General features: G+C 40.1%; 2 protein-coding genes across 3 annotated transcripts in view; both read left to right on the plus strand.

Annotated features, from left to right (window-relative positions):
* LOC109146432 overlaps window positions 1-24311 on the plus strand; it is a 1056471-nt gene that overhangs the window by 485352 nt on the left and 546808 nt on the right. The gene's annotated exons all lie outside the window — the stretch shown is intronic.
* LOC109146428 overlaps window positions 1-24311 on the plus strand; it is a 51403-nt gene that overhangs the window by 2139 nt on the left and 24953 nt on the right. Inside the window, exons 2-3 of one of the 2 annotated variants that reach the window (XM_039566867.1) lie at window positions 1293-1378; window positions 2014-2057. The gene's annotated coding sequence lies outside the window, so the exon portion shown is untranslated. The remainder of the gene's footprint in view (window positions 1-1292; window positions 1379-2013; window positions 2058-24311) is intronic. The other variant, XM_039566868.1, reaches the window with a different exon arrangement.

The following is a 24311-nucleotide window of genomic DNA, read 5'->3' on the forward strand; positions in this document are numbered from 1 at the left end:
CACCCTCAGAAGGTCATTTTATCTATAAGAGAGCTCATTCTGATTGAAGAAAATAATAATATTAATTTGCATTTTTAGCCAAGACTGTAGACCCTATGTGGTATACCATGACAAAAAGACCAGAGCTGGATTTACTTATTGAAAGCAGGGTGTGGGGGGGAAGTAAGAAGCTCAAATCACAGTAAATCACAAATCACACTACAAAACTATCAGAGCTTTCTATACTGTCTCATTCAGGTGAGAATATCAGTTTCCAGTCACAGAGATAACTGGTGTCAAACCAGCAGAAGGTCCTTTCTGGGGCGTGCAAGTTAAATGACTAAAGTGCAGCAGTTCCCTTGTTCTCCTGCAAGTTGCAGGGGGTTTAAGATTTCCGCAGTAGAAGTGGGCATGAGGAAGGATTTCTCCCCAGGCATTAGCACAGGCACCCTTAGATGTTACTGTGTGGAAAGAACAGGCAGTGATACCTAATGCAGGTATTTTATGAACACCTGGTTGGCCTCAAAGGAAAATGTTCTTTGCTTCTCACACTGATCTGCCTTTGTCCTTCTTCCCTGATGACTTCAGGGATCAGGTGTGTGGCTTTTCTTCCTTAGGCTTAATTCCTAGGTTCTGCAGGATGTTATAAACATGAACTGGTTTTGCCTTGCCCTTTCTTTTTATTGCAAACAGGTGCTGTTTCTAAACTCCACGCATGCAGCTTCTTAAACTTCTGCCATGCCCATTCAACTGAGCACTTTTTTTCCCCCACTAGATTTGCCAAGAAAATAGGAGTGTCCAAAATTATCTTGTGAAGTGCCTTCAACTCCAGTAAGCTGGGTGAATGAGAAGTGAAAAGCGTGTGTATGTGTGGAGCTGGTAGCACTCAGCAGACCAGCTGTGCAAAAGCAGGGCTGTTTCAGTTTCGTGGATGGGCTTGCAAGAGATCTGTGTTCTAAAAAAAAAAAAAAAAAGCTGGAAGATGGGGTAGAGAGAATCTGTGTTTATGAATCTTCTTTTTCTTCCTGTAGCATTTAATTCAAAAGTTAGTTTAACTCAAGAGACACAGAAGTGAAGTAACAATCAATTTCACCCTCTTATGGGTTTTTTTTCCATATAATTGCTTATTTCTTGATTCAATGTAAACTATTTTCTTACCTTATGAAGGATTTCCAATCTTTCTGTGCTTATAGAATCTAAGAAAGTGTACAGCTGCAGAAACTGAAGTGTTTTGTGCTGGTATTTCCATCAGAAATTATCTGCGGAATTTTCAGATCACTGGAAATTAAAAAAAAAATTTTCATTTCAAATAGGGACGAAGTCATATCCAGAGAAAAAAGAAAGTTCCTTTAGAAGGACACTTCTGAGATTAAGAAGTCTTCTCTCTTACAGAATTCAGGTGAGACAAAAGCTAAAATAAAAATATATTCAATGATACAAATTAAATCCTACTTTGGTTTAATGTTTTTTGGATGTGCAGAATGTCAAGAAACAGGTTGGTATATTCAGCAGATGCATTGCTACATGTATGCCACAGGGCAGATATGAAGAGGAAGATGCAATGACAACTTCAACAAGTGGTGTTAGAATTGAATAATGAGAACTCTCTACCCTTTTCACTAGAGATTATGCTGTGCAGTACCTTTAAACTCTCCGGATGAACCCTTTACCTGCTCTGAACAGGGAAACTTGCTGTTCTGGACCATCAAAACCTTTGGAAAATATCTGTGAAAAACAAAAAAAAAACCCAACAAAAAACCCCAGACCACCACCACCAACAAACACAACAACAACAAACAAAAACAAAACCCAAAAAAAAGAATCAATGACAAGAATCAGTGGCATTAAATACATAAAGTTCAGCTACAGCTTTGATGATTCTGAAGCTCTAATCTTATGGTGTCCTGAGCCACAAAAATACATTGACTTCATCCTTTTCCCTAGGATTGTAATGGAGAGTCACTCCAGAGAGATCAAAGTAATCCATAACTGATGCTATCTTTCTGTTTGTCTCCCCCATGGCAAAACATTCAGCAGGACGGGGTCTAAGAAGAAGAAGAAGAATCACATCACATCAGGTGTGTGCAAATAATCTCCCTCACAGAAAAATGGTGGAGGAAGTGTGGTGCATTACTGACAGGCTGTGCTTTCAGCTTCCAAAGTTTCTTCAGAAATACACTGTATGTTTAGATGGAATGTGATATATCTAGATTTTGGCTTGAGCTGTTGTGTTCCCTCCCCTCCCCTGTTATTTTCACTTTTGCTAGGTACACCTTTTTCTTCTGTAAGACAACTTGAAAAGTATAATTTAATCATTTGTTGCTTGGATACTGTTAGTCTTCTTTGACCTAGAGCTGCACTCCTAAATCAAGCTAACACAAGTTGAATGAAACTCTAAAGTAGCTTTAGATTAAAAATAACCATAGCATTGCAAAGGCACATTTTTTTTTCCCAGGAATGACATAAATCTAACCTTGTGATGGGATTTTCTTCTGTGTTTTTCCTGTGATACAGTTAAACAGTCCTAGCAGCTAGAATACAATGCAGATTACTCTGTCAGAAATAGTTTTGACTTTCTTTATAAATAACCATCCTAATGACAATTTATTTTCTTTTGTGCTCCTGGAGAACACCACAGAGACACAGTCCCTTAGGAATACTGTGCACACTTCCCGAAGATTAAAATTAGGATACCAAAGAAAAACTTCTATTTCATAAGCAAATAATCTATAAACATTTGAGAATCACTTCTTCTGCTAGGAATAATATTGAGCAGTTAAATTATATTTTTTTATAGAAGAGTCTTGAAAAGACAAATTCCTCTTTGAGAGAAAAATACTAAATGCTGGGAATGCTTTCACATAGAAGCTTAATATATGCTTGTCTATATCATGTAGATAATTGCAATGTTGAGTATTAGATCTGCCTAATAGCAGGTTGAAGGTCAATGGCACCAATGCTTTACATTCACCCCTAATTGTGTCTTTTTGGGCACCTGGAAAACGAAAAGAAAGTGAAAAATCTGGAAATTAAAGACCAGGTACTACACATGCATCATCTAACTAATCAACCTCATTATTTCCTGGGTTACTTATTCAGTTCAGGGTTAAAACCTCAAACACTTCACAGCTGAGTGAAGTTCTATCCATAGAAATGGAAGCGTCTCCCCTACGGAAAGGAAAAAAAAAGTTTCCATCACAATCTTCAGAATTTTTCATGTCTTTCTGCCACCTTGTCCCCATTCAACAAGACTTAAAAAAAAAAAAAACAAAACAGGAGAGGAAAAAAGGGAAATTTCTGTCTGGAAAACTGTGAGCTTGATTAATATGGAGTGCATGAATGATTGTGATAATGTTACTTACAGCACCAGTTAAAACCTCTGTCATACATGAAGGATGACTTTTGCAGAGGACATTGTCTTTAGGTTGGGGAAAGTGTATGAAACAAACCATAAACTGGGATACAGGGTAGTTTTGCTGAAAATTATCGTGAACCTTCAGTGCAGAGGAGTTCAGTGAGCAGGGGCTTTGCCAAACTCCTCAGATTTTTGTGCGGCCATGTCACCATTCCCCAATAGCTGGGATAACCCCTCCCACCCTCCCAGTCTCAGCAAGGCCTGGATTCAGGGCGTTCCTTGAAGAGGACCTATGCCAGCCCACTGAAAAATTACTGGGTAAATGAGTGTGAAATTTGGTTTCCCGGAAGCATTGGCAGCAAACTATATTCAGGATAACACATCCGGCAGAAATGCCACCTAAGCAACTATGAAATAATTGTACAAAGATAGAATTTGAAGCCCAGGTATGAATTCCTTCCTTTCAGGGATCATCGTTGACTGGCATGCCATCAATACACTGTTGTAAGCAGGTTTTTAACACTTTTCAGATGTCCTTATCATGTCAACTGCCTCTGTCTGCAATCCTTCACTGCCTGACCTGGAAGGAAAACCTTTTCTTTTCACAGTTTCTTCCCTGGATCACTGAATTAGCCATCTATCTCTAGTTATAACCTAAGTCTGGCTTTGATAAGCATGGCTCTAATGATCACAATAAAACAGCTGGTGAATCAAGATCACAGGAGATCTGTGTAGAGGGAGATGAAGTAAATCACAGCAGTCAGTCACAGTGGGGCTTTAGACCCCACCTCTCTCTCACCTTTTTATTGTATCTAACTCTGTGCCTCCTCCCTTGAGAAGCCATAGCAAGAACTTAGTGGCTCAGATCTAAAGTCTATTCACCTGTACTATGCAAAATGATAATGATGAAAAAGGTATTACTTTCCCTCAAAAAATTTGACTACAGGAAGCATGCAGATCATCTTAACTTTGCATTTTAGATATGTTCTTTCCAGTTTCACAAGCAATGAAAGTATTCCTAGCTAAAAAGCTGCCAGAATAATTTTGAGTTTTTCAGCAATGCTAACTATAGATTTTTTTCCTCTCATTCAGAATCTGCAATTTTTGTTCTGGAGAACAAAATGTTCTTATGTTGTCTTCTCTTTTAAAGATTGACAGAAAAGCCGCTATGCCTTTGTCAGACTATCATTCATGAGATCAATATTAATCCAGTTTTTAATAGAGCAATTAGAAGGTCAAATACCAGAGATAGTGTAGTTTCTATTACCTTGAGCGGAGCTGAACAGAGAAGCCATGAAAATGAGGAACATTTTATTTTTAAATTTATTAGAATGACACAGCTGAACAAGTTCCTCCACCTGTGGCTCTCTGCATAAAGTATGTTCATAAATGACATGTTAACTCAAAAGCCAGATAGTTTACAAAAAAGAAAACAAATTGCTCTTGTTTGAGTCTCTCACTGTGTCCTGAGAAGTTCAGACTAATGGATTTGCACTGTGAGTTAAACCAAATTAATAACATGGTATTTCTCAAATTTAGGGCATTTTCTAAAGGAAGATTTTAATTTTTCTATCCATTTTTCTTGGCTATTTACAACTTCTTTGGAGAAAATAGGGCAGCTTTTATCATATCAGCAATAACAAGGACTTCTTGAAGGTATAACTGCTCTTGCTGCTCCTCATCAGGAGTTGTTTCCCAAAGTAAGGAAGGTTCTAGAATGTTATGTGCCTCCTGACATGCAGGAATTGCTCTTATTAATGGCCTTAAGCCAGCTTTACTAAGAGATGCTGACATCTGGGAAGCTCTTCCTATCCCGCTCTCCCTAGCACGAGTTTTGCTCTAGTGATGGTTTCAGAACAGGCTTGAAAAAAGGAGTCTTTTATGTGGAAGAGCCTGTAAATTCTTCCCAAGACTACGCCAGGCTGCAGAAAGTTTGATCAATGGTGATCATGTGACATGAAAGTTTTACAGATCTCTGATTAATGTTTTTACTGTGCTTTATTCAAAGTATTAAATCACTGTTGCCCATGCTTGGGAATACAATTATTGTTTCAGGTCCCACTGACTACAACTTGCACCACCCAAATATGCTGCAGTTTTACTGAATAAGGGTGACTGAGTCTCAGCTTTATTGAGCCAGTGTTCTGGGAAAAGGAACTGTTTGCTTAGAAACAGCACTCTGGTAGGATTTAGCTGAGGTACTATTTTGGCTTTATAAGATTTAGAAATTAATTTGGATTAGGAGAAATTGAGACAGCCTTAAAACCTACATGTGATGCTTAGTTCATTTTTATCCACCATGATTTATGGGGCAAGACATATTTTACACTGTTTATTAACAATAAACAGTTCTGACATAGCTGTTTGTTAAATATATGTACAGCTTAGACAGAACAAAGTCTGATAGGCTTGAAAGAAAACAGGGAATAAAAAGTGATACCTGCTATTTAAAATACATTTTCTTTCCCCACTTTTTCTTTGATTCATTCTTTTCTTTGATAAGTATTTGAAATTACAGGTTCTGTATTTCTGGTGATGAGCCCAAGCACAGGATGAAGCTCAGGCTGCCCAAGCAGCTGTGAGTCCCACCAGGCAGAGCCTCTCTACTTTGCATTTCCCGAATGAGGAGGGACAGCAACTCGACAGCGGTACTGGTAAAATGAACAGGCACCACTTCCACAAAGGGTTGCAAAACTGGACACAAAATGCCTGGGAGTATTTATGACATGCATCAGACAGTAATTTCCACCTTTCTGCATCTTTTGATCACCTTAGTGTTGTCTCAGGGGTGAAAGTAGCAGGCCCTTGGGTGTAAAACTTGTAATTTCGGTGTTGGGGCTTTTTGTTTGGTTTTTTTTCTTTGTTTGTTTTGTTGTTTTGTTTTTTTTCTTAGTGGCCATAGTCCTTGAAGGAGGAGCAGATGATATTGTTGCTATTCCATTCCCCAGAGTTCAGAAATTTTCTGAGACTGCTTTGATGCCCAGTGTCCAAGTGGGAAGGGGAAAGCTCCAGGACCGTGAGTTTTCTTTCATCAGTAGAGAGGAGCCTTGTTTTCCATCCTACCTGAGTTAATGATTTAGCTACCCACTTATCCAACTTCCTGATTTTGGTGGTTGAAGGCAGATTGTGTGAAGCCACTTTCTGCACCAGTGTTTTGCTCTGTTTTGACAAATTGGTGATTAGAGTTTCACTGTGAACTGTTAAATGAGCTGCAGAGTGCGCAGCAGCTGAGTTTGACTTTTGGGTATAACTTTATGACAGCACTTATGGAAGCAGCATTTGTGGAAATCGGCTTTTAGAGACTACAGTCCAGAAGGATCTTTATCACTATCATTTGCTATAAAAGATGCCCACATTTTGATTTTTAAATGAATTAGTCGGCTGAGAATGTCTTTTGCCATTCAGTTTTCCTCATAACTTTTACCTTGCTCTGGACATACAGTACCATATTGTTAGAACGCCTTGTCACTAGTAGGTTATTTGGTTAGTATTTTAAAATACAGGAAGAAAAAAGTGTCTGAGAGTGAGAATAAGAGTAAGAAAATGGAAATAGATTAAACAGGTAAATGCTGAGAATTGCTCTTAATAGGAATACTGGCAAAAGCCTTATTGTAAGACATTTTTCTGGGGAAAGCAGTATGCTCAGTAGTGGAAAAAAAAAAAAATTATGGCTTTAAGACAGCTTTTCAGAGCATGCAACCAAACAGAGGCTCTACACAGATGCTGGGAGCAGCAATGAGGGTCCACTTATCTCAGCACTGAGATAAGCTGAGCCAGGAGTTTTAGTAGCAGGCTTATAAAATAGAGCTTCCTGACAGAAGGAGGAGCAAAGTAGCTGTTGTTTTGCGAAGTGTAATTGTTTATCTTGATTGCTGCTGGAGCACTGCAGTAAGGGGATGATTTACAGGCTATGTATGACCAGCCTGGGCTTATTTTCTCAGTCATGCAGATGACTTCTGTGTCAATTGGTCTCTGAGTACATTGTCAGCTTCTACTTTCCCAACTAGCAATTAGCTAAAGATCGTTAACAAGGGGGGCAAGACCATAAGACAAGATGCCTCTCATGTTCCAGGATAAAAGCTAATTATCTGAGTTCAAGAGAAAATTTAAAAAAAAAAAAAAATCAGAGTCGTGATGCAGTTTAATATTATTGCTTACTATACACAACTCAGGAACAATTTTTCCATGCTTTAAGACTGCTCTCTCATCTAAATGACCCTGATTTTTTCTAGTTTTAAGTAGTGAGTACCAGGGGTTTTGTTTTTTCTGAACTCCTGGGCTTCAAGGTATAGTTTTCTCTACTTTGGCGTGGCCACCTTGGTTTGCGTCACCCATTGCTTCACTTCCTTCTTTTGGAGCAGCAGAGCTTTGCTGATACATTCTCAGACAAATGAAATCCCTTTTTATAGAGCTATACACTAGTCAATAATTCCTTAAATTAATTTACGCAGTTGATTATCTCTACTCACACAAAGAGGTTAATTGTATCACGTAAGTGATTTACTTGCTCTTCATTTCTGCTGCTCATTTATTATTGTCTCTATGGAAAATCTCGTGGATGTGTGGATTTGTGCACACTTTTGGGGAGCAGTCACAGCAACAGGCAGGTGCTGGGTTCTGTCTTAGGGTCAGGAAATAAAGTAATGAGAAATGTTCTGGAACAACTCACCATTATGTGAGGTCTTCTCCCTTGTTAGCTCTTTGTAAAATTAGCTTCTCAAAACTGCCAGAATGGAGGGGAATTTGAATGCATCCCATATCTAAATGGTTTTAAGTGAGGCTTAACTGACCCAGTGTCTTAAATTGCACCTGTAAGGAGCAAAATCACAAACCAGATTTTTCAAGAGGCCCAATTCCTTAGCACCCAGATATGAGATCAGGTTCAAAGACAAGGTTGCTTAGAGAGGCTGTGGAATCTCCCTCACTGGAGATATTCCAGACCCATCTGGACACAATCCTCTGCCATGTGCTCTGGGATGGCCCTGCTGGAGCAGGGTGGTGGGACCAGCTGACCCACTGTGGTCCCTTCCAACCTGACCCATCCTGTGATTCTGTGACACCTGATGCTAAGAAAATCTGATTTGGTTTGGTTTGTGCTAAGCAGCAATGGTTATAAACTGAAAAGCAGAAGATTCTGATTCAAAATGAGACACGAGCAGCTACAGGGTAGTGAGTCTGGCAGTGGAGCAGGGACCCAAGGGGACTGTGAGAGCCCTGTCTAGGGAGGTTTTCAAGACATTACTGATGTTGTACAACCCTGAGCTGTCAATCTGAATGTAGTGCTGACAGAGTTGTGAGCTGGAGGCTGCTCTAGAGATTCCCCCATGCCTCTTTCAACTTCAATGACTCTGTGAGTCCTTAGGAGTGGACTCACAGGACGTTCTGAACCCCAATATATATTGAAAAGTAGACAAATCACTCTGTAGTACCTGTGTAAAATGTGGCTGAATTCGGTCAGCTGGTATTTTTCACCATGGCTGGCAATTTGCAAAAACCATCTTGACAAAATTTTTTGTGTCTTGCCTTTGCCCCCACTGACACAGTTCCATTTCAAATTTTCCAGCCATGGTGTCTTGACTGATGCCTGAACCAAGTGTATGCACAGCATGCTACACCAAATGCAAATGGTGAAGGAAGAAAGCACAGACAAACATTCAATCTGAAAAATGCTTTCCAGACCTTTCAAATAGCAAATACTTTGCATAGGGGAGGAATGGACAAGTTTCCAAACTATTTGCTAAACAAAACAGAGGCTAAATTCTTTATGAATAGGATTAATAATTGAATAGTCAGTCAGCTTTAGCTCTATTTTCTTTCCCTCTGCTGCATTACTGTGCTTACTAAATCATTTCAGAACACAGGTTCCCAGGCGACCAACTTTTCCCACCCCTGGCAAACCTCTAAAAGTCAGAAGGGGGTCAGGCACATCTCCTTGGAGGCCAGGTTCATTACCTAGCTTATTATAAACAACATTTCCTACTTTGCTGCTGGAGAGGAGGGAGTAAGATGGAGTGCAGAATAGTTGAACAAGGAAAGGGGGAAAAACAGGTGAAGAGAAGGTAAAAATGAAGCGGTATTTGCAAATAAAAACTTACTCTGTTTTCAGAATTATTTCAAACAGAGGAATGATTAAAGTTTTTTTGATGGGAAAATAGGTTGTGAAGAGAACACAAAAAGAAGCAGCAGTTCAGAGAAAAGAGATGGTTTCTATGTGTTTGGATGTAAGAATAAAACAAAAAGAATAAAATGCTGTCAGAAGCCTTTCTTTTTGAAAAGAGGACTTTTTGACAAACAAAAAGGAACTGGGAAACTCTCAATTTCAAAACACAAATGAACATTGTGGCAGTTGGAATAAATTAATAGTTAGTAAAATGAATGTGCACCTGGGCATGAATTTTCAGGGGATGTCTATATTCATAGGACATCTGCAAAAGAAAACACCCCAACTGCTGCACAAAATACCAATCAGGATTTGCCAGTGACTGGGAATTTGAGGATCAGGGGGAGGAAGGGGCAAGCTGCCATTGCTGCCCATGCAATCTGTGACAGAGACATTTTTCATGGACACATTATGCTAGGAAGAGGCTGAGTACATAGGAATAGGCTGAAGGGAGCTGGAAGCATTTAAATAACAGAGAAATGGGCCCATTCTTTCCCATTCTGTATATTCCTATCCCTCCTACAACAAGAATTTTTTAGCCTATTAATCTGTCTGAATACCTGAACACCATCCCAGCCATTCTGATTTAGTCAGTCTAAGTCAGTCAAGTTAGTCCTTTGTCTCAACTCCTCAGTAATTCCCTTTATTTTTTTTTTTTTTCTCCTCTTGCACTATGGTATAAAAAAAAAAATTACCTGATTTTATTGCCCTTGATTCCAGGATTTCTGGATATTCCCATTACACATCTTTGTTCCTCTCTCTTCTGTTCCTCTCCAAACAGCCAGTTACTGAAGGAACACCCAGTGTGCTGAAATGGCAAAATGTTGCCAGACACAAACTTTATTGGCATTATTGCCTGCTCCAGAATTGGTAGCTGAATTTAAACTAGAGTTTGGCCTTCAATGCAATAAAATGTTGAGTCAACGGGAAAGTGTGATCTTTTGCTGGGCCTTGCTTCTTCTACTTCCTGCAAGCCTTTGCTCCTTAGCAAGTGAGATAAATTTAACACCTGAATGCTTTCAGTATTATATAGCTGTACTGCAGTTTGTCAGTAACTCCTACAAATTGCACACTGTGACTGTGCATATTTTCAGCCAGCAAGGAGAAGCCTTTGGTCATTCGTGTGTTTGGATTATTTCTGAAACTGGAGGAAGTTTTGTTTTGGACATACCACCTCATTTTTACCTTCCATTCACCTGTTTTTACCCCCTTTCTTAGCTCATTGATGCTACATTCCATCTTAACCCACTCCTTGGCTGTCAAAGCACTTTCACACCACTGCAGTTTACTACAGGAACACCAACTATGTCTCCTACAGCGCCAGCCCATTGATTGGGCTCAATGGTCTCCAAGGTCTTTTCCAACATTAGTGATTCTATGATTCTATAATAAATTTTCATTAGGCTTTTGAAAGGGTCCATGTCCTTTATGGGATATCCAGGGCAGTGTGTTAAGATGCCAAAGTCCTACATGTGACTCCAATTTCCTTCAAACACCACTGGATTCACCAGGTTCCTGCCTGTGGGCTGGAGGAATTCAGGCTTGCAGTGATGGGAGTGTTTAAAAGATTGACAATCAGGCCAGTTTTAAGCTCTATTGAATTAATTAATTGATGATACCCTTGCTGCTGGTGGCCAGTTCTCACACCACGTTAAGCAGCACTTGTTAGACGCTGAAACACTAAATTAAACAATTCTATTCTAAATTAGCTGTGCCTTTTACCATTTGTGGAGCTGATGCCAAACAGGGAGCCCAGAGGGCTGGAGTCCCTCCTTGGTGCTTGCCCTGAAGTCAAGGTGAGTGGAATGGAGAGAGCTTCAGGGAGAAAAATCAGAACTAAGCTGAATTCAATTTCCTTCTTCTCAGCTTCTTCCTCTTCATGCCTCCATTTATGCTGTTGTCCTGCCTGACCACAGGGGGAGGCTTTCTTTTCTACTCACTCTCCCATTTATTTTGATTTTTTTCTTCCCACTCATCTTTCTTGTGTAGCTTTACCCACTGTTGCCCTTTGGAATGATCACACCACTCACGCCCTTATCTGAAACTGTGTTCCAGTATTACAGAAACCTTGCATCCTATTGTTATTCCATTTTGGTACACCCATATCCAAGTTCAAGCCAAAATGACATGAATTTTGTGCAGATTGGTACTTCTGAGATTTGTAGGTGAGCCTCTGCTTTGGTGGGAGTGCTGGCACACCAGTGAATATGCACCCCTTCCTCACAGAGTTGGAGGAGTGTAGAAGGATTTCTTCAGAATCCAGAAGTTAATTCCTGAGTAATTTAGAGAGAGGGAGCAGTTGGGAAGTGAACTTTTTCAGCCAGGGTCTGCCCAGGGTCTGTTCCAGACAATTCCATCTGTGCCAAGGAGCTACAGCTGAGCCTGGCCAAGCCCCTCAACCACAGGTGGGGCTGTCTGGAAGTGAGAACCTCTGGGTGAGTAAAGGAGTGAGGAAAAGCAAGTACAGGGCAGAAGGGGGAACAGCACAAAGGGGTAGGTGCTGCCAAGCAGCCCAGAGCTGGAGCAGGTGTGCTGGATCTGGTGAGAGCGTGAGAAGAAGGAGCTGCACAGGAGAGGGCTGAGGGTGACCTGTCCCTGCAGGGCTCCAGGTGACAGGGCTGGGGGTGACACTGGGCCCTGGGGAGGCCCTGGGGGAAAGGTGCTGGGGTGTGTTTTGTCTTTGTTAAAACCCAGGTAGGTTTTAACTGGCAGTAAATTAAAATTATCTTCAACAAGTTGAGCTGGACTTGCCTGCAGCAGGACCAGGCAGGCAGAATCCCTGCAGCTGCCTGGGCCATCCCATAGGCTCTCCCATCCCGCTTCCCTTCATCTTGCTGAGGATATCTGGCAGGGATGCATGGATGGATGGATGGATGTTCTCTCACCCTCCACAGCCTTACAGCTGCAATCAGATGGTGCTGGAGGCTCGTTCTTAGAACATGTCCTGTGAGATGCTCTGTGCTGCTGCCTGTGATTGGGAAGAACTGAAATTTGGTGGCCCAAGTAAGTGCCTTCACTCCTGTCTTCCCAGAGGTTTGGGGCATGGCAATGTATGAATACCTTGCCTTGGGAGATGGTCTCTTTGTGGCACATCACCTGCTCATAAATTGCTTTTCTAGTTAGCCTTTCCACCACTCAGATTCAAGAGAGGATCAGAATGTAATTCTTATTTTCCACCAGAAGAAATGCAATAACAGGCTGCAAACCCTGCAAGGTGAATCTGCAGAGAGGGGCTGACAGCAACAGTATGTCCCACAAAATTGCTGCTGTTGTTAACCTATTTAGGAAGTTGGATTTTATATCAGTCATAAATTAAAGCATTTCCAGTAAGTGATGCTTGATAATTCATAAATACTGCATCAATTAAATGCTCCTTCTGATGCCTGCAAGCTCAGATGTTACACTTCACATCATTAAAATGCTCATTTATGACCTTTGCAGCAGATAAGTCATATCCTCTTTCAACTCATGGATTTTATTATTATATCATACGTAAAATTACTGTGGGAAGATGTTTGCTTTACATGGTTCAAAGATATGCAGAGTTAGAGACCAAGAGCTTCCATGAGCTCTGACAAGAAGCAACTTTAGTGTGTCCTTTATTTTCAGGAACTGAGTACTGTGTGCATGGGACAGGTTTTTATGTGCAGAGCTGCCACATGGTTGAAAAAAAGATGGAATTACATAATGTTTAAATATTGTGTGTGTTTCCATATAAGAGTGCTTATAAGAACAGGTCAGGTTTGCTTTAGCATCCTAAAGGCTACTGAGTTTTATTTCCAGCATAATAAAAAGCTCAGTGGCTACAAGAAAACAGAAAAGTTGTATAGCTCAAGTGTATACAGAGTGGCAGCAGACCAGAACTTCTTGTGAGATTATTAATGATAAAAGGGTGTGAGGGAAATCCTTCTTGCTAAAAGCAAATAGTCAAAGTAGTTTTGAGAATATCAGGAGTTTAAGTTACTTTAAGCAAAAGAACTCTGTGGTTTAATTCCTGTGTACTGTACAGAGGCTTCTAGTTTTTACTTTACATCTTAAGAGAACATGTTATGAGAGCTATTTGCATTTAATGATGATCAGTTTGTCATTCAAAGCTGATTGAAGCCAGGCTACCATGAAACTAACTTTACAACAGGTTCCTTTTATGTACACTTCATGGACATGAGAAGTATTAAAGGCACCATCAAGTGTCACAAAAATTATGTAGCAATGCACCTCTGAATGCAATATTTATTCACTGTGCTTTCTAATCAGTAAAAACAGGTTAAAAGCTGCACTCCAGAACGTTATTTTATTGTGGCAGCCCATGAATTTGTGTGGTACAATCAGCTGATACAAGCTGGAGAAATTAAAGTTATTAGAATGTCACACTTGGCTCTCTAGCAAAGAACAGCAGCCTGGGGCTTGGGAACTTCAGTGTGAAGGAGAACTGGGCTGCTCCTGGCTGTGCCAGCTGTGTCACTGTGTGATGCTCACACACATTGGAGTGAGGTTTCTGACACGTCACAACATGGTGTGAGGGAGGACTTCTGAAGGGGTTTCGTCTGAAAGTGCTCTTCCGAAACCATGGACACCCACTGTAATGGCACAAGAAAATACTGTTTTCTTTCCCATGTGTCTTCTACCTAAATAGTCCTTGTCCTTTCTGTTAGTCTCTCTCTTTAATATTTCCAGATCTGATTTTAGAATAGCACCTTTTTTTTCCTCCTGAGCCAGCACTTTAAAAAATGCTACTCCCTGTGCAGTGACTGAACAGCTGAGTTTGTATCCACCAAATGAGGAACACACTACAGAGACTGTTACAGCTGATGAGGCACAGCCCCACTATACGACTATCTTCTTCAAATTCACATTAACAGCTGGATATGAGCTGGCATCGTTCCATGGACTTAATAGTTTCATAGATTTTAGAGACAGAAGGGGCCATTACTGCAATCAGCGTGCCTCTCTTCCCAAGTAAAATGATCCTCAGAATTTCAGCAGATGATTCCTGTGTCAAGCTTGATGTCTTTTGCTGGAACTGGAGCATATGTTATAGAAAAATACCTGTTATTTTTCCAAAGGATCAGGTAATGGGCTATCCTCCATGGTCACTCCACCTAGCTAGTTGTTCTAGTGGTTGATACACTTTTCTGATAAAAGATGTATGTGATAAGCAGCTTAAATTTTCAACACCTGAAGTGACTGTTTTCCATGCACTTCTGTCAACCAGATAATTATTCAAGGATTTCCTACATAGGCAGCCAGGACAGGGTCTAGTCCCTTCTGGCATTGCACACATTTCATAACAGCTAAGAAGATGACCTGTTGTGTCTTAAGAAATGCTAAATATACACAAAGAAGTAAAGCTTATGCCTGTTAAGAAGGCAAGCCCCAAACCACACACCATTAACTGTGAGTGGAAATGAGACCCTGATGTATGGACTGTGTGGACTGATTTCAGCAGAGTGAATTTATCTGAGAGCTTCATGAGCTTCACACTTCCCCTGACAGCTCATGTACCTTGGTGCTGATCCATGGCAGAGATGAGTGTCAGTCAAGTAACACAACCCTTCACAAGCTGGTTCGACTGACAAGTCAAGCTCCAGTTGGTTTAATTTCAAACTGTCTTCACCCTGTAAGGGCACTACTACAAAAATGGCTGTTGAATTGCATGCTCTCTCTGTTTCTGTTTTGCAAATGTCTGCAAAAAACGTCTTGAAGGACTTGGATTCAGGACTGGATCCTGGGGGATGCAGTTAAAAGACAGTCAGTGCTGAGGGGGACAAGGCTTGTGGCAGAGGGCAGGTTTGTTTCCCAGCGTAGCTTTGTAAGTAGCAAATTTACTTGCTGGAGGAAGAGGGAGCCTTGGGGACTGGAAGGCTTGACAAAAACTAGAGGAGAGTGAATTCATCAAGAAACTTCGGGATTTCCTCAGGCAGCTGACTGGTGGCTCCCGAGGACTCCCGAGGCAGAAGCAGCTCCTTGTGTAAAAAAATAGAGGGTACCAAATCCCAGAACGGAAAGGAATGGAGGATGGAAGGTATGAAATGGAGGAGAGCCTGGAGATGGAGCAGCATAGAGCAGTGTCTGCAGACACGTTAGCTTTTAATTTACTGTTTTATTTAAACAAACTTAAAAATGGATGTTGTTCCCAGCCACAGACAGGGAACACAGCTGTGGTTGCCTTTGTGAAGGCTGCCCTTAACTCTAACCTAAAGATTCTGGTTAAATTATTCTTTATAATGAAAGCTGCTTAAGTTCTTATTCTCATCTGGTTTTTTAATTATATTTTGTTTTGAATTTGTCAAGAAGTCAAGGGTGCCCATGGTAAAATTTTGCTCCAGTGGCCCGTGGATAAATCTGGAGTAAAGTGAGTGATTCAAACTGAGTTAGTGAGGACTTATAGAAAAACAAAAAAGAAGCCATAATTAGGGGTTTTTTTAATTAATGCAAATAGAGGAAACACTTCAGAAATTATGTGGGAAGATGAACTGATGGGAGACATTGAGTGTTTTAGGGGTCATGCCACAGCTTCACCATTTTTCTGATGTCATTGTCTTAGTATGGTTGCTAAAAAAGGCCTCGTGGATTTTGTGAGAACCAAGGCCAGCTGTAAGGGGCAGAAATGGGTTACAGAGACAGGATCGGGGGCATATTCAAACTTGAAGCTTATTAATTTTTCAAACTTGGAAATGTTCTTCTCTGTCATGGGCTGTGCACACACAGAATTGGCTGAACCATGCCATGTGTCTCACAGGTAACCCAAGAGAATTCATGTGGCTGCGGAAGGAGATGCTCCTTGCAGGGGCAGCCTGATGATCTGTGTGTGGAAAAAGGGGCCAGAAACACACTTTTCTGTCTTGTCTTTTTTTTTTTTTTTTTTTTTCTGTTCCACATCTCATACTAACAACTATTGACCCAGCACTGGGAGATGAACAAATCTGATGTTCTGATTATTGGGTCAAGGAGAGAAATAATGGTTTGTTACTACCAATGTTAGAAGCACGAGTCTGCCCTTAAAGCGTTTGCTAACTGTGGACATCATCAAGGCTTTTAAAATGGGTCTGTGGGACCCTTCTTACAGAGTTTTCTGGTAATAAATTTGTAGCACTTACTGTTCTACATTTGCTTAAAACTTTGCTGTGAAGAAAACCTCAGCATAAATAGTACAAACTTTCCATGTATTTTTCTGCATATAGATTCTCATTAATCTCCTGCTAATGATGCATTAAAAGGTTTATAAATACCCATCCTTTTTATAAACTATTTTTTTTTGTAAATTGTGTTTCTGAAAGCAATGTGTTCTCTCTAATTTCTCCTATTTATCATTTTTTTTCTCATTTAGATGATATTTTATTCACGCAAAAGAATGCTTTTCATCTTTTGCCAGACACATTGCCTTTGCACCGACCTAACACTTTCAAATACAGACGTTATGTTGACCACTTCACAGCACTTCATCACAACATGCTAACAGGTTTCCTTTCCTTGTTACCTTTGTTAGATTTTGCTTCACTTCTTGCTCCACGTCCCAGTAGAAGCAGAAAACATGTCATACAGTCACTGTGCACTAGTGATGCCCGAATAACTTTGTTTTGGTAACCATGTGGGTTGCAGGAGGGTGACTCAGTGAAGACAGTAGCATGTTTTGCCATAAAACCTCCAGACCTTTTTTTGAATAAACCTGCTTTTCCCACTCATTTATTTTATTCTCGTTAGCACATGGATTGTTTTTCATCTTTTAATTATCAGGCATCTTGAGGGAAAGGCAAAGTGTTTCTGTATTTTTGATTCAATTTATCTAAACCTAACATTGGTGGGGGACAGGGAACTTAGAATACTAATTTCTGAGTGTTGAGAACCTGCTTTAGTTATTGGGATGTGTAAAATGCCTCATTTATTGCTTGAATCATGCTCTAAAAATACCCACATATAAACTTAAACTTGTGATTGTATCAACAGTGAAAAACCTTGCAGCTGTGCCTGCCTGTTTCTGATTAATTTGTTTCAGACATAATCAAAACCCTGGATTTTATTCAAGAGTGAAACAAACTCACTTCTGAAACATGACACATTTTAGGATATGGAGCTTTTTCCTAGCCACAGACGCAGGCAGTTTCACTAGGTCTTATACTAGTGAATCCAAATTTGTACTCTTTCATTTACCCTAGACAGTCAGAATGTATCTGGGGTTTTTTGTCTGGTTTTTGGTTAAAGAGAAAAGCCAGGTCCAACATGTATTTGCATGAGGAGAAGTCCTACATATAAGTAGAATTATGCACCTGTATGAAAAAAAAGTCTTGATGCATTGATTACAGCTCTCAAAATTAGTGAAGTAGAAGACATCTCTTACAGGTAGTGTCTTTAAGTAGATGTCCACAGTCTTTTTCCTTATGAAGAATCACTGAGCAGCTGAGAAAATTAATACAATCTTATTATTGTCAATCCCCTGCTAAATCCTGCAGATTTTTTAATATTCTGTCATTAGCCTTTTTTAGGTTTAATCAACAATTTTTACTCCTCAAAGCCATGATGTGAAGGACTTGCCAGTGCTCTTCATTTTTAACATTTTAATAATCACTTTACTCGAATGGTTGGAAAAGCATTTTTAAAATGAAGTAGGAAATCTGGTAGAGAGGTTTTAGATTACTTTTAAAACCTTAAACCTTGCAGATGATATTGCTACACTGATTATTTCACCAGAATATTAGCTGAAGTATTTCCATGCCTTCTTCCAGTATTTACTCATATGTGAACCAAGGATTTGAACTATCAGATTTTCAGTGTTAGACACTTAAGTTGGACTCAGTGGTTTTAAAGGACTTTTCCAATCTCATTTGATTCTCTGAGTCTGTAATTCTATGTTTTGGGTTGGAATAAACCAAACACATAAAACAGAACATTATGTTTCCAACTCCCCTTTCCCAACAAGATTTATATTCCCTGTAATGTTTAGTATATTATCAAAGGACAGTAATTAATTTTAGCATGGGAGAGCTCAGTGTATTAAACGTCTTGAAACAATGTACTAGAAAACAGATGTCCAGTTTTAAAAAAATTAGCTCAACAGCAACCTTTACCCCTGTAGGAAAACTTACACTTTTTTCCTACAATGATATTAATATTTTCCCCAAGGAGCTTTTTAAAATATAAATAACTTTTTTTCCCTCTTTGGGTACATATAGGATAATTTGCATTTATATTATCAAATGAAAATACAATAAAAAGTTAGCAAACTATTTGTCATCAAAAGCAGACTTGCAACATGCACAAGTCAAATCTATAGAAGAAAAAGAATATCCTGGTCTTCTTGTATATTACCTGGAGATGGAGAAAATTACAGTAAAAAATCCCATTTAAGAGAACCTGTTAAGTTGACCTGGTTTCACTAAGGATATTGAAGAGAATCCACCCACAAACTACCCATCAATGCTTCCAATTTCACATTACCTGAATATTTGCCACCCATGAAATGGGAAGCTTTATTTTAGAAACAGCAACATGAGATATTGCTGGAGCAAATTCTCATTTGGGAGGTGGAATATTACAAGCTCCTACCCTTGAGATTAAAGATGTGCCCAGTCCCAGCATGCTCAATCCTGTGAGGGAAAAGGGGAAGAAAGGCCAGAAAGGGAAGGGTCTACATCAACCAGCTTTTAGACCTTTTCTTAGGTGGCCAGATTAAGAAGCTGGATTCCCAGTCAGAGTTAGCAGAGACAGGGAACTTCCCCCAGGGCATTTCCAAGATGGACTCAGGTGCTGCTGTTTCACGATCCTCCACCCAGGAGGGCTGATTCAGTCCATGGACAACTAATGGGGAATTTGGGATGTGTAAACCGGGTTAAAGGACAGGGCAAGTCACAGCACCAAATCCTCCTGCAGGATGGGTTTGAATCTGTGAGTCTTGTCTGAAAGCACAAAGTGATTCACCCACCTGGCATGCAGGTGTGAAAATTCAATAGGTTGTTAAGTATTCAGGCTTTTAAAATTATTTTTACTGCCTTGGAATTTGTGTTTCTCAGATTCTGTTTACTGAATTTTTGGATTTCACAAGTCAGGAGGGACAGAGAGGGAGGAAGCAAGGGAAAAGGAGGAGGGGAAGGAAGGGTAAGATAGTGGTGAGAGAGGAGGGGAAAGGGAGGATGAGTAGGAAAGATGTAAAGGAAGAAAAGGGAGTGGAAAACAGAAGAAATCAGTATAAAGCACAAAATCACCAGCTTTGAGCAGCTTACTATTGAGTTCCTGATAGGATTACTGTTTTGTCAGAATTGGTGTCATGACAGAGGCGCTGTAACGGCAGCAGTGGCTTAGAAAAAACTGGCCAAGCTATTACTGTTATTCTACTCATTCATTCACAGGTGTCCTCAAAATTACTCTTACTTTACAGCTATAGTACTCACTGAGGTTTAATCGAGCACACAGGGTATAAGTGAAAACATTTTCTAATGCAAGAGGTGCATTAGATGCAGATGAAAAAGAACAGTGAACTAAAAGCTCATTGATTATTTTGAGCAAAAAGAGACAGGATGTTGCCAATCTCTCGCAAAAATGAATTTTGAGTGTTGTTAGCCGCAATGTTTGAATAAACCTGCAACCCCTTTTTGATTCTGATAAATTATTAATTACTGCCTTATAGGCCAGTTGCGCAATCAGTGGCAAAGCTGGCACATAAAAAGTTCTCTTCCTTAAAACACTGAGACAATATGCATGCTGTGGAGTAATCCTACATGTAAGCACCTTACTTAATGCATTGCTGTCCCCTTCTTTGATTAGAAAACTGGTGTTTTGAGAAAAAAAAAGCAGACAGGCCTCAATGCATAAGCAGTTTCTGCACTCTGCAAGAGTCCGAAACACAAGCAAGCTGGAAAAGCCTTATGGAGTGGAAGTTTAAAATTCAATGATTTCAAGGGTCAATGAACTCGTAACGGCCTTACCCAAGCATTGTTTGGAATGCCTGGCTCCGAACTGCTGTCAGAGGAGTCAGAATGAAATGCTTTGTTGTGATACAACGTGGGCTCAATATGCTGACAATGTCTGATCAAAGTGAGGCAGTTCACAGGAAACACTGAGATTCTCAGGAAACCGAACTTTCTGATACAGCAGGTCCTGTGAAGTTTCGTTAGTCAGTCCTGGAAAGAAGGAAGTGATGACAGTTTGCACTCCTCTTGTCTGCTGAACTCCTCTCTGTGCTCCTTGTTCCTGTTAGCATCAGGGTGTCATGCTGACTATGAGTCTGCAAAACACACTTCATTTCAGAAAGGATCCTCTAATATTTATCTCTAGCTGCTCCCTGCGATTTTAAACAGAAGATGAGAGTAAAATAGAAGTTAAAAATAATTTGATATCTGTAAGTTCTGTTTTCATGGAAGTTCCTCTTTTTCAAGGATAATTAAGCAGTTGGAGGGAAGGACAGATTTTGAATTCTCGAGATGAGAAGCCTGTTTGAAAACATGTCCTTCTGGATCACAGTAGTGCTTCTGAACAAAGTGCATGTTCAGAGCTGTGAAGCTGCCAGCAGACAGGGGCTGCTCTTTTCTGTGCTGTGGCTCACCCTTCTGAAATTGTTTACCTGTATCCCAGAAAGCTGAATTTCCTGGTGTGAAGCACTGCGACTGCATGGGCTACCTGCCAGGATGACTGGTTTTAGAAGCAGCCACTTCATGACCAAATCTATTTGTCTTAAAAAATCTACTCTACTTATTACTGTCACCCTATGATGAGTTGGAAACACCTCTTTACACAGAGCCTCTCTTGATGCCAAGCGTTCTGGCTCATCTGTGCTTCTCTTTAAGCTGTTTGTGTTGATGTGTGGTAGAGAATACTTACCTTTTTCTGCTTTCCTAGATTACTTTCACTAAACCCTCTGGGGTTTCTATGAAATCTGACCTCTTCTGCAGAATTTTTAGTAATCTAACAGATTGAGACTGTATATTCTAGCAACTGACAGTGGAAATACAGAGGGATAGAAGCACTTTGTTGTTGTTGTTCCTCCATCTGCTTGGACTCAAGGATTGAGCAAGGAACAAATGAGAAGAAAATATGCACTAATATTTCAGTTACAGCTTGAAAAGTTACATTGCCAATAAAAAACCCCACTAAGATAAATAACCAGTTTGGGGGTTCACAATGAGTCTGAGTTGGTAATGGACTGGAAAACTGCATTGCTCCAGGACTTGCTTGGCTTCCATTAGGTAACTGTTCAGTCATCTTGTTCAGGTACAACACAGCAGTGGGTCCAGAATATTTTCCTGATGTGTACTCCCAGTATGCAGTAACGTTAATTTTTTAATGGAGAAACTTGATGGGGGTTTCACATGAGTGGCATATATGAATGCCATGTGGGGTATCACATAGCAGTGGCAGTGGTCACATTTGAGTCTCAGCTGCTCAGTTATTGTTGCTGTTGTCAAATCTGAACATCAAGGTTTCAGTGACTATGGTTTCACAAGCAAAACCAATTTTTTGGGGTGTGTGAAGACATTTACTGGTGTGTATTACTTCCTGCTTCTGCTTCCAATAATTAAGTTCCAATAGTTAAGTTCAGAGCTCCCAGTTATGAAATGGACAGGGACACATAAAAGCAGGCAGTAGGTATTTGCTAACTCTATTTCATAGGGGTGAGGTTAGCCAATGTTAAGGGCAGTTTATGTAGCATTAAGAAATACAACATTATCCGTTGACAGTAAATTAAATTACTTCCTCCTCTGTAGTTAGTGAAAGTATATTATACTCATTTACCAAGGAGGAAATGGAAGGATGGAAAAAATTAAGGAAGAATTGTTGCCTCTTACTGAAATACATAGTTTTTGTGGAGAATTCCTCCTCTCACAGCAGGCTTTGTAAGGAAAACATACTCCCTGAACCTACAGATTTTATTAAAAAGGCACTGAATCTTATTCCCACAGGTTACATGCCCAGCACACTATACATTGTTCTAAGTTAAGGCTTTGCTTTAAAGTAAATATATATTCCAAATATATATTCACTTGTGTACTCACACGGCGAGGTTGTGTCAGAATGAGCACTGTTTGCCAAAAAACAAAGTGCACAGGCTGAGTGAAATTCAATAGAATTTCTCTGTTGGAGGTGAGGAGCATGGGAACCTTGCTGTAGTTTACAGCTTGACCTTGTGATTAAGGTGAAGTTGTTCCATTTTCTCACCATTCTGCTGGTGAGGAGCAGCCAGGGGTCTGCCCCTAGGTCAGAAGTGGCTGGGGGCTTGAGACTGCTCAGCTGCAGGGGAGATGCAAAAACAGACACAACCCAAGCCTCCAGAGATTTTCTTGTGAAATCATGGGGACATCCAGGTGGGTTCATTTCCTGTACAGTGAGGGACTTTTGGAAAAAAATGGTTACTTTTAATGGCTTATGAGATGAGAAAATGCAGGGTTACTGCTTGATTTCTGAAGTGGGACATACTGAAATTGTTATCTAACAGCTTCACTGACTGCACCTTGTCATGGCCAATAGGACTAAATCCTGAACTGCAGCAAACCAGCCTGTCAACCTCTGAGTCTCTGAACCTCAGTATTTCACGTAAAGTGAGAAATCCTGAGGGAAAAGTGTTGTCACAATTTTTTTCTGAGAGATGGTCATGCTTGGATGGTAGGCTGCACGTTTCTTTAAAGGCTGGAACAGAAAAGACCTCAGAAGATCCATGTGTGAACTACAGGTCCTGAAAAAAAATCCCATGGCAGTAAATCTACATACAGCAAAAACCTTTGATCTAACTATAATTTGAAAAATTACCAAACCCAATTCAGAAAAGATTTTATTTTAAACTTTTGTTTAAAATATTTTTCAAGCTACATTAGGATCTGTTAAATGTGAGTAGAAGTGTTGAGGCCTCCCTCCTGAAATGTCAGTTCCTGAAAATTACTTCTTCTCTTACTTCAAGCCCTGTTGCTAGAAGTTATTTGAGGTTTGGGTTGGTTTTTTTTCTCCTTGTGGCTAGATAACTGATCAGTTGAAAGGAAATATGCAAGTGAGATTATTGTAGAATGTTTGACATGAGCTGTCTTTACATTATCACTTCCAGTTGTAACTCTGTCTTGGATGCCAAATTATTAGAAGAGGCATGTATCTGGAAGCTGCAACATTTTTGCCCAGTTTTAACAAGCTCAAGTGTTCTTGAGAGATTTGTGTCTGGTTTCTTTGCTTTCACAGACCATTTTAAATCAGCAGTATGGTATAGTTGCATGTAACAGTTGGAAGGATCACTTTCCATGTATTTAGACAAGAGAGAAATCCAATCATTATTCCAGAGTCAAGATGTATTGGAAGAGGAGGATCACTGGGTCTTCTCTCTCACAGGAGTCTTATCAGAAAAACAACTTTGCATTAGGCAGATAGAACCCAAGACTTTTCCCACTGGTTCCATTTTTGGGGGGAGATCCTGTGTGCACTCTAAAATGCCTATTTCTGTGTAGACTGTTGCAACAAAATAGATGTGTACATATCTATCCATCCATCAATCTATCTATCTATCTATCTATCTATCTCTCTCAGGGATTTTGGGCTTGCAGTGATGGGAGTGTTTAAAAGATTGACAATCAGGCCAGTTTTAAGCTTTATTGAATTAATTAATTAACGATACCCTTGCTGCTGGTGGCCAGTTCTCACACCACGTTAAGCAGCACTTGTTAGACACTGAACCACTAAATTAAACAATTCTATTCTAAATTAGCTGTGCCTTTTACCATTTGTGGAGCTGATGCCAAACAGGGAGCCCAGAGGGTTGGAGTCCCTCCTTGGTGCTTGCCCAGAAGTCAAGGTGAGTGGAATTGAGAGAGCTTCAGGGAGAAAAATCAGAACTAAGCTGAATTCAATTTCCTT

This window comes from Corvus cornix, chromosome Z, assembly GCF_000738735.6.
Source record: "Corvus cornix cornix isolate S_Up_H32 chromosome Z, ASM73873v5, whole genome shotgun sequence".
NCBI classification, from domain to species: Eukaryota; Metazoa; Chordata; class Aves; order Passeriformes; family Corvidae; genus Corvus; species Corvus cornix.